We start from the raw sequence: 11,307 nt of genomic DNA on the forward strand, positions 1-11,307 counted from the left end.
AAGCTCCAACAGGAAGGTTCTTGGGGGAAGAAGAGGGTAGTGCCCGTCAACCGAAGAGGAACCTCAGGAAGGGAACTGTGAAGTCCTGACAAATCCCTTCTTCCAACTTCTCCTTTCCCAGATGAACAAGTAGAGGCAGAAAGGACCCAGGGCTTGCCTACAGAGGGAAGGAGCCTGGCATGGGGCTCGGGGGAGGGCAGCCCTGGCAGTGGGGTTTTCAGGGGGAATGGGTGAGGAAGGGCTCCAGGTGAGGTGCTGGGGGCAGGAATCATTCATTCATTCATTCATTCACCAGGCACCATCTACTCCCTGCAAGGGCTGGGGACAAAGGGGAGAACAGGACCCACCTGACTCCTGTCCGCAGGCACCATGCCTCATGCCCCCCAACACCCAATGCCCTCTGGCTCCCCAAGAGTACCCAGTTTCCCCAACAAGCCTTGGGGCTGTGTCTGCAGCCCACCCACGCTCCCAACTCTACAGTGAGAAGCCCGGGCAGGGACCTATAGTCCCTGCACTCAGAAGGGCCTCACACTTGGGGTCACCACCTTGAAAGCCTTAATTTTATTTCTTTTTTAAGGATTTTTTTTTTTTTTAAGGACCTGGGGCTCGAACTTACAACTCTGTGGTCAAGACCTGAGCTGAGATCAAGAATTGGACACTTGGGGCGCCTGGGTGGCTCAGTGGGTTAAGCCGCTGCCTTCGGCTCAGGTCATGATCTCAGGGTCCTAAGATCGAGTCCCGCATCGGGCTCTCTGCTTGGTGGGGAGCCTGCTCCCTCCTCTCTCTCTCTGCCTGCCTCTATGCCTCTATGCCTACTTGTGATCTCTGTCAAATAAATAAATAAAATCTTAAAAAAAAAAAAAAAAGAATTGGACACTTGACTGACTAAGCCACCCAAGCGCCACTAGATTTGAATTTGTGTTTTGTAAGTGAAGTCTGATGGGATGAGGAGCTCCGGAGGGAGAAACTGGAACCTTGGATCACAAGCTTCTCCCACCCCCCCCACCTCTCACCCCCAGGGCAGGTTCTCAGCCCCACTCCCACCCCCAAACCCCACCTGGGCACAGAGAGGGTCTGAGCTTTGCTGAGAGGTGGGAGCCCCATACGCCTGTAAATGTCTACACTGCCCACCCCCGCCCCCAGTCAAGCCTGAGGGTCACACCTTTCCTGCTCCCAGAGGCTGCTCCAAGAACACACAGCCTTGAGCACACCTGTACCGTGTAGGTGACTGAACCCAGTTAAGGCCTCCCCGTATACAAACTTCAAGATTTGGAAGGACAGGTGCACGGCCCACCCATCTTGCCGCAGCCCAAGACAAGCTCCAACAAAAGTTCCCTTTGCTTATTAAAACTGCCGCCTACAGGGGCGCCTGGGTGGCTCAGTTGGTTAAGCGCAGGCTCCGATCATGATCCCAACAACAGGAATTGTTCTTCAGGTCCTTCTAGTGAATCTTCGAACCTCAGGGTAGTCTACTCCGCCCACACCACACCCTAGAACAGACTGTCTACCCGCTCCGTGGTCTGATCGGGAAGCCAGCGGGAGGCCGCGCCCGGCGTCCTGGATCCGCGTGTCCGCAGAGGGCGGCTCGGCGCGCCCCCTGGTGGCCCCGCGGTGCTCTGCTCCTAGCGAGACCCAGCGCCTCGCTCGTCCCCGCCGGGAAGTGGGTGGGTGACCAGGCAGATTGCTGAGTTCACAAATACGAAACCGCATAGAGAAAGCTTCAGTTCCTTTGCATATGGAACCGGTTCCTCGCCTAATTCATCAACCACTTGTCCCTCAAACATGAGGGGACTTGTCACTTTTAACTAAATGGTCTCAGGAAGTACCAGAGAGACACTGGCACAGCATTCAACCCGTGGCGTGTGGATCCAAGGTCATTGTGTCCCCGCCCATCCCTCTGGTTGCCATTGCTACTGTATGGTCCACAACCTTATCTGGGCCCTGTGGACAGCAGCCCTGAAGAGGCCCCCCGGGGTGGGGAGCGGCTCTGTGGATTGGGGACACAGGGACCTCTGTCTCCAGTTCAGTCACTCCGCCTTTTCTTGGTTTGAGTCAGTTTTTTTATTTCTGCAGAATTGCAAGATGGGCTCCTCCAACTTCCCTTCTTTCAAATCAAGTAAGTGCTTCCTTGCTTTTCTAGTAGATGACCAGAAAGAGCAAAGGGCGGGGGGTAAGCCACCAGTAGGATTCCGGGGACCCAGGACCACATAGCACTGACACGTTGTGGGTGCCGAGGACCGAGGAGTGACCCAATGCCAGGCAGTGTCCTCGGGAAGAAAGAAGCCCTAATTCGTTCTCTTCTTCGGGAGACCTCATTGCCTCGAGGTCTCCTTGGCCTGACAACTGGGTCTGGTTGCCTAGATACAGAGGAGGCCACCCTTCCTGAAACAGGAAGGTGGAGAGCCTCTGGGGACTCAAGAGTCTGTGTCTGTGAGTGTATTTTGTATTCGTGTGTCCATAGAGGGTGAGGATGCCTATGTGTGTAATTGTCACACTCTTTGATATTGGGCTTTTTTTTTTAAGATTATTTATTTATTTGGGGCGCCTGGGTGGCTCAGTGGGTTAAAGCCTCTGCCTTCAGCTCGGGTCATGGTCCCAGGGTTCTGGGATCGAGACCCGCATCGGGCTCTCTGCTCAGCAGGGAGCCTGCTTCCCCTGCTCTCTCTGCCTGCCTCTCTGCCTACTTGTGATTTCTGTCTGTCGAATAAATAAATAAAATCTTAAAAAAAAAAAAAGATTATTTATTTATTTATTTGAGAGAGAGCGAAAGAGCAGGGAGGAGGGGCAGAGGGAGAAGCAGACTCCCTGCTGAGCAGGGAGCCTGACAGGGGGCTCCATCTCAGGACTCTGGGATCATGACCTGAGTCAAAGGCAGATGCTCAATGACTAAGCCACCCAGGCGTCCCATGCTGGGGTATTTGAAACCAACCTCAGAAGCTAATATTGAGAGAGACCATGTATATCTTGGGAACCATATTAGGAATTTGGGTCATTAATTCCGGGGCAAAGGGAGCCTCATTAAAGTGTCTAAAAGCAGGAAAATTGTGCTTCTAAAAGTGAAAATATAGCGTGGTCCCACAGAGCCTGCTCACTCATTAGGGAAGCCTAGTCATGACTGCCGCCAGCTTCTGGCTCGTTCTGCACACGAGATGCATTTCTTCCAGTCTTGGAAGGGGTCCCTCTGCACCTGAAAATCCCTGTCAGGCCAAGCTGGACTGGGGGGAGCCAAATCCTGAGCCCCTCACAGCCCCTGAACTCTGGAATCCTGGAGCTGCCCCAGGTGGGGTCAGGGCATGAAAGTGAATTCACCAATTGAGCTCCAATACATCATCAGCTAGGGCCCTGCAGGTGGGTTCAGTGCAGGACTTCCCGAGACTCCTCCCACCGTCGGCTGTGTTTCCTGGGGGCTGAGGCCTGGCTCAGAACAGCACAGAGGCCAGATTTCTGGGGACTACTGGATGTGACTTTGCCCCAGGGAGAGATGAAGCATGTGGCGAAGGGGTGGGGTGAGAGAGTGTTTCTTTCTCTCCCCTCTCACAGACAGAATCAGAGAAAATGCCAGATCCCAGGTGGAGATTCAAGGAGGCAGTGTATTTGAGAGAATGGTGGCCCCCAAAGACATCCACATCCTAATCCCCAGAGGCTGGGAATATGCAAGTTTGCAAGGCAAAGGGGACTCTGCAGGTACCAAGATCCTGGGATGGAAAGATCATCCACGGGGAACCCAAGGGTGATCCCAAATTTGTAAGAAGAAGGCAGAGGGAGATCTGACAGCAGAATAGACAGGAGGGTATGTGACAGCAGAAGAAAGATTGTAGAGACAGTCAGTCCAGGAATGCTGGCGGCCACCAGGAACCTTGGAAGCTAGATTCTCCCCAGAACCTCTAGAAGGAACCAACCCTACCAATACCTTAACTTCAGCATCGTGAGACTCACTCTTGGACTCTAGAACTGTAAGTAAATACATGTGTCTTGTGTTAGCCATGACTTTAAGTTTAACCCCCCTGGCCCTCGAGAGGCTTCGGGAGAATATCCATCTCCTGGCTTGTAGAACTGCATTCCGTGCCTCGTGGCCCCCACCTCCATCTTCAAAGCCAGCCGTGTGGCATCTTCTCTCTCGGACTCTGCTTTGAGCTGCATTTCTGTCCCCTGGCCTTCGCTTCTGTGTCCCAGTCTCCCTTTGCTTCTCTCTTATAAGAATGCCTGGGGTGGGGGATGGGCACTAAGGAGGGCACATGCTGTAATGGCACTGGGTGTTATATGCGACTGATGAATCATTGACCATTATGCCTAAAACAAATGATGTTTAAAAATGGGATTTTTAAAAAAGTGTTTGGAGTTACATTCGGGGCCTACCAGGATCACCCAGGGTAATCTCCCCACCTCAGAATGCTCAATTTAATCCCATTGGCAAAATCCTTTTTGTCATCTAAAAATCAACATTTACAGGGGCGCCTGGGTGGCTCAGTGGGTTAAGCCGCTGCCTTCGGCTCAGGTCATGATCTCAGGGTCCTGGGATCGAGTCCCGCATCGGGCTCTCTGCTCAGCAGGGAGCCTGCTTCCTTCTCTCTCTCTCTGCCTGCCTCTCAGTGTACTTGTAATTTCTCTCTGTCAAATAAATAAATAAAATCTTTTAAAAAAAATCAACATTTACAGGTTCCGGGGATTAGGACCTGAGTATCTTTGGGGGGCATTTTTCCTAGCCTACCACAAACGGCAGTGCCCACAGAGTGGTCTCACTGCTCTTCCCTCCTTCTATTCAGGACTCTTTAAAATAAGGCAGGAGGAGTGCCCGGGTGGCTCAGTCGGTAAAGCATCTGCCTTCCGCTCAGGTCATGATCTTAAGGTCATGGTATCCAGCCCCACATCAGGCTCCCTGCTCAGCAGGAAGCCTGCTTCTCCCTCTCCCACTCTCCCTACTTGTGTTCCGTCTCTCGCTGTGTCGCCCTCTGTCAAATAAATAAATAAAATCTTTAACAACAACAACAACAACAAATCCGAGGTCACTCCTATTAGCCAGGAGAGAGGGATGTTTGTACCTTCAGGGTTTGTACAATGACTGTTTGTTGTCTGCACTTAGAGAAAATTATGAAATACACTTGTTTGTTTGTTTTGTCTTACCTTATTAAGGCCAAAGAGTGACCGTGACTGTGGTTTGTGTTCTGAGAGATTGTTTCTGTCCCACAAGAGAAGAGCACCACCTGGCCAGGATCTCATTTTCCCTTTCTCAGTATACAAATGTTCTTAGAAATTCTTGCAAAGGACCATCCACTGTGGGGGTTAAGTCAATAGAAATGTATTCTCTCTCCATTCTGGAAGCTGGAAGTCTGGAATCACGGTGGGGACAGGGCCGTGGTCCCTCTGAAGGCTCCAGGGTAGGATCCCTCTTCGCCCCTTCCTGCCTCTGGTGGTTGCCAGCAAGCCCTGGCTCATGGCATCAGCACTGCCCTCCCTGATTCTGTCTTCACGTGGTGTGTCTCCCCACATGTCTGTCTCTGTGTTTCTTTCTTTTTAAAAATTTTGTTTATTTATTTGAGAGAGAGCATGAGAAGGGAGAGGGTCAGAGGGAGAAGCAGACTCCTCATGGAGCTGGGAGCCTGATGTGGGACTCAATCCTGGGACTCCAGGATCTTGGCCTGAGCTGAAGGCAGTCGCTTAACCAACTGAGCCACCCAGGTGCCCCTCTGTGTTTCTTTTTCTTGTTGTAAATACACCAGTCCTATTGGAGGCATCATGCACCCTACCACGGTAGGACCTCATCTGAACCAGTTACATCTGTGATGACTCTGTTTCCAAATAACTCACATTCTGAGGTTCTGGGGAGGACGTGGATGGAGGGGAGCGGGGTGGGGGGACCAGGATGCTAGGTCGGATGGCCATGGGGAGCTCCATGTGAAGTCATGGTTGAACATTAAGGGCAAGACCAGGGAGCAGCAGATGCAGAAGATAGGGCCCTAGGGGTACCTGTTCCTGCAAGCAGCTGGTTTATTCTGGCCTTGTCAGATCCCTTTTCTTGAGGGAGGGTTGATGCCGTGCCCAACCTTGCTTCAGAGTTCATCACAATTCTGTACGGAGAAGGCAGGGCATCTCCATGACTGCTGCTGGCCAGTTCACTTCACTTTTCCTCTGAGTTTTTTGGGGTTTTTGTTTTAGATTTTATTTATTTGACAGAGAGCACAAGCAGGGGGAGCAGCAGAGGGAGAAAGAGAAGCAGGCTCCCCGCTGACCAGGGAGCCCAACATGGGCCTCAATCCCAGGACCTGGAGTCATCACCCCAGCCCAAGGCAGATGCTTAACCTACTGAACCACCCAGGCACCCCTCTTCTGCGTTCTTATTACAAGTAGGATTAGGTCATTATATGAAAGGGATTTGTTCTCCTGCTGAGCTATTCCCCTGACCCACACACAGCATCTCGCTCTGGTTCCACACTTGACTCCACTACTAGCCCCCTTGGGGCTGGGCCCTGGTCCCACCTGGGGGATTTCATTCTGCCTGGCCTCCACCATGCAAAGGGAGCTGGGTTTTTACCCCTGCAAGTGTAATGCAGAGAAAAAGTCTCGGGGCTGGGAACCAGAATCACTGAACCCAACTCAGAGATCCTCCTAGAGCTCAGAAATGTGACTTTGGCAATTCATTACCTTCTCTGGTCCTCAGTTTCTCTTACAAATGGGAATTTATAACAGTTGGTTTACAAACATACAAAGCCCCTTCTAAATGTTTTACAGATATTAACTTCTTTCATGCCCGTGACAACACTGTGCCATTGGCACTACTTTTCCCATTTTACAGTAGAGAAGACTGAGGCACAGAGAGGCTAAACAAGCTGCCCAAGGTCACACAGCCATCTGGGGGCAGGATGGGCTGTTCCTGGCTGCTCCACTTGTCTCTAAGCTCTAGATGGGGAGGAGCCCTTGTACTGGCGGGGTCGTGGCTGTGGGTTCTCATCCGTCTTCCCCTCCAGGATGCAAACTCTGGGAGCGGTGACTGTCCAACGCACACTGCAGAATGAACGGAGGTGTGAGGCTCAGGAAGGCCGCATCCCTTCCTGACGGTCCAAGCCCTCCCTTCCTGACGGTCCAAGCCCTCCCACCGTGCTCTGCTCCGGGAGCTGGATTCCTGACGACTGGGGGTTTGGACCGTCGGACTAAGCAGAACCCACTCTTGGCGATGCACGAGCGCCACCTGGCGGTCGAGTCCCGCCAGCACCGCGCCACCCGGAGACCGGGAAGGTTTGCTCTGAGGGAAGTGGGATCGCGTCTGAGAGGGAGATGCTCTCAGGAGTGCTCCAGGCAGGCGTCTGGAAATCAGTGCGAGGCTCTCCCTGTGGCTTCCAGACTTTTCTAAACATGATGCATAGTAAGAAATCATATCACATTAACACCATTTCAGGAAATACCACCGTGTACGGCATATTTTTTACTCTCTTCCTGTCTGTAAAGGATGATTAGAATCTTTTCCATCAATGCCAGGACACTACGATGGGTACCCTGCTGTTTCATTTTTTCCCCCGGCTCACAAATAAAGTTTATGATGGAACAGAGGTTAGCGCCCAGGCTAGACTGTGATCTTGCTCCGTGTTTGCTGCCTCAAAGGTCTCGTGCTCACCATCCCTGCCTTCCAGGTAAGGAACCTGGGGTCAGAGAGGCAAAGACACCTGTTCAAGGGTGCCTGGGTGGCTCAGTTGGTTAAGCCACTGCCTTCAGCTCACAATCCCAGAGTCCTGGGATCGAGTCCCATATCGGGCTTCCCCTGCTTTGCAGGGAGCCTGCTTCTTCCTCTCCCTTGGCCTCTCCCCCTGCTTGTGCTCTCTCTCTTTGTCAAATAAATAAAATCTGTAAAAAGAAAAGAAAAAAAAAGACACCTGTTCAAGGCCACCCAGCTCGGCTTTGCAGTGCCATGATCTCAGGGTCCTGGGATCGAGCCCTGCATCAGGCTCTCTGCTCAGCCGAGAGCCTGCTCCCCCCCCCTCTCTCTCTGCCTGCCTCTCTGCCTACTTGTGGTCTCTGTCAAATAAATAAAATCTTAAAAAAAAATAAAATGGTCAATCTTATACTATGTGAATTCACTTTTGTCAAACAAAATTCAGACTTGGTAAGGAGAGACTTTGTTAGGATTACGGAGAGGTAGAGGAGGGCTCAGGCTGAGGCTGGACCGAAGTTCCAGATTCCAGGGAGTAGGGGGAGCAACTCAACCTAGACCTGGTTAACAAGCTTTTTGTTCTGATGGATCTGCCCCCACCCTCTTTTGGGGGGGCAGGTAATTTGAAGTGTTTGTGTGTGGACCTGTCTTGGGTAAACCATGGGGTCATCCATGGGTCACCTCGGAGTCATGAGGAAGGGTGCTTCTCCCAGTTCCTGAAATGGAAACGTCTGGGAGGATTCTTTAACGGTTGCTGTTTTCCAGATGCGCAAGGTGACAGTATTGTCACAAGTGAAGATGTTTTGTTGCTAGGTGGAAAAAGGAAAACCTGCCTCAGAGAAGCTCTAAAGACCCGTCAGTGTCCATGTGGCATTTCAGCCCCAATTCACAATACTTGGGTGGCCCAAAATATCAAGATTTGAATTTAAGGGGAAATAAGTCCCAATATAGCACTTCTTAAACTTTTTTGGTCTCAGGACCCCTTTACACTGTTAAATAAATACCAGCGACCCCAAAGAACTTTTGTTTGCACGGGTTGTACCTACCCATATTTACAATTTTAGCAATTAAAATTGCAAATCTTTTAAATCGCAGGAATTCATAAGCACGAAGTGCATTGGCTGTTAGAGTAATATGTCATCACACATCATATAACCTCGGGAAAACTCCAGATTTGTTGGGGGAGAAGGCAGTGGCAAATAACATTTTAGTGTTACTATGAAAATAGTTTTAACCTAGCAAATCACCTGAAAAGGTCTTGGGGACCCCAAGGCCTCCAGACAAAACTGCTACTCTAGAAGCCCCTACATTCCTAACCCTTGCTTGCTGAGCCTTCCGGTTTTATTCTACTGACCAGAGTCCCAAAAGTTGATTTTCCCCTTCATTTTATGGTAATAGGACCATCAAGGCTCTGGCTGAGAAAAATGGCCACCCATCTGGAGACTACATTTCCCAGGCTCCCTTGCAGGTAGGTGAGACTATGTGGCTACGTTGTCCTCCAAGGCAAGGCCCAGAAAAGATGTGGAAAACTCCCAGCTCAAGTCCTTAAAAGGAGGTGGCTTGCTCTCCCATATCTCCATCCCCATTCCTGCTTGCTGTAATAAGGTCGTGGTGGTGGTGACTTAGCTTCAACTGAGGTCAAGGAAGACACACCTTAGAATAATGGCTTCCAAGGTGTGGGCCCCAGACTAGCAGCTGCAGCATCCCCTGGGAGTTCGGGAGAAAGGCAAATTCTCAGGACCACCCAAGCTTTGCTGAATCAGATACGCTGGGGCTTGGGGCCTGGCAATCTGTGTTTAAAAAAACCCTCCTGGGCACTCCGACACTCAGTTTTGAAGACCACTGAGCTGGGAGCTGGGGGAGTAACAAGATAGAAGCACCAGGGTCCATGAATGACTTCAGACCAGCTTGGATAGTTACATGAGATCCATCTTCTGTCTTATTAAAGCCTCTTTTATTTAGTCATTGGTAAATCAAATCAATATCTTAATCAACAATATATTTAAATACACCCCCTCTGGGGCACCTGGGTGGCTCAGTGGGGTTAAGCCTCTGCCTTCAGCTCAAGTCATGATCTCAGGGTCCTGGGATCAAGCCCCACATCGGGCTCCCCATTCATCAGGAAGCCTGCTTCCCCCTCTCTCCTACTGCCTCTCTGCCTACTTGTGATCTCTGTCAAATAAAATCTTAAAAGAAAAAATACACCCCCCTTTTTTTTTTAAGATTTTTCAGTAGTCTCCACACCCAACATGGGGCTCAAACTCATAACCCCAAGATCAAGAATCGCATATTCCACTGACTGAACCGGCCAGGTGCCTTTGATACTTTTTTGAATTAAGAATTTGGGGGCGCCTGGGTGGTTCAGTGGGTTAAGCCTCTGCCTTCGGCTCAGGTCATGATCTCAGGGTCCTGGAGTCGAGACTCACATCGGGCTCCCTGCTCAGCGGGGAGCCTGCTTCCACCTCTCTCTGCCTGCCTCTGATCTCTATTTGTCAAATAAATAAATAAAAATCTTAAAAAAAAAAAAAAAAGAATTTGGGGGGCGGGCACCTGGGTGGCTCAGTGGGTTAAAGCCTCTGCCTTCAGCTCAAGTCATGATCTCAGGGTCCTGGGATCAAGCCCCACATCTGGCTCTCTGCTCAGTGGGGAGCCTGCTTCCTCCTCTTTCTGCCTGCCTCTCTGCCTGCTTGTGATCTCTAATAAATAAATAAAATATTTAAAAAAGAAATTTTAGGGGGTGTCTGGCTGGCTCAATTAGAGCCCATGACTCTTGATCTCAGGCCTTAAGTTTGAGCCCCATGTTGGCTGCAGAAATTAAATAAAAACTGGGTGGCTCAGTTGGTTAAGTGACTGCCTTCAGCTCGAGTCAAGACTCCAGGGTCCTGGGATCGAGCCCGGCATCACCCAGGCTCCCTGCTCAGTGGAGAGCCTATTTCTCCTTCTCCTGCTGTGAAATAAATGAAATCTTAAAAAAAAAAAATGAGGGGTACCTGGGTGGCTAGGTGGGTTCAGTGACTGACTTGATTTTGTCTCAGGTCATGATCCCTGGGGGGTGAGATGGAGCCTTGTGTAGGGGGGGTCCACACTCAGCATGGGGTCTGCTTGCTCCTCTCCCTCCCTCCCTCCCACCCTGCTTGAGCACACACACTCTCCCTCTCATATAAAATCAGTTTTGAGAACAAGGGCTAGAGAGAAAGAGTGGGGTGGGGGCAGAAGGAGAAGCCGACTCCCCACCAATCAGGGAGGCTGACGCAGGGCTCAATCCCAGGATTCTGGGGATCATGACCTGAGCCAAAGGCAGGCACCCCTAAAATAAAATCTTTAAAAAAAAAAGGTTTGGGGTACCTGGGTGGCTCAGTGGTTTAAAGCCTCTACCTTCAGCTCAGGTCATGATCCTGGGGTTCTGGTATCGAGCCCCGCATCGGGCTCTCTGCCTACTTGTGATCTCTGTCTGTCAAATAAATAAATAAAATCTTTAAAAAAAAAAAAGGTTTGGACCTAAAAGTGGGTCTTTTGTCTTTACCAGTCCAATCATCCCATCTAGGCCTTGACCCCATGCCAAGAGTACATGCTTAAGTATTACCCGTTCTGTCTACCGCTAATATGGTCTTTGGCCTGAGGCTCCCTCTCTCCAACTTCTCCTCTCCAAGACAAAGACACACACAGCA

This window comes from Mustela putorius, unplaced genomic scaffold (genome assembly GCF_011764305.1).
Source record: "Mustela putorius furo isolate JIRA1106 unplaced genomic scaffold, ASM1176430v1.1 tig00000196_pilon_pilon_pilon, whole genome shotgun sequence".
NCBI lineage: Eukaryota > Metazoa > Chordata > Mammalia > Carnivora > Mustelidae > Mustela > Mustela putorius.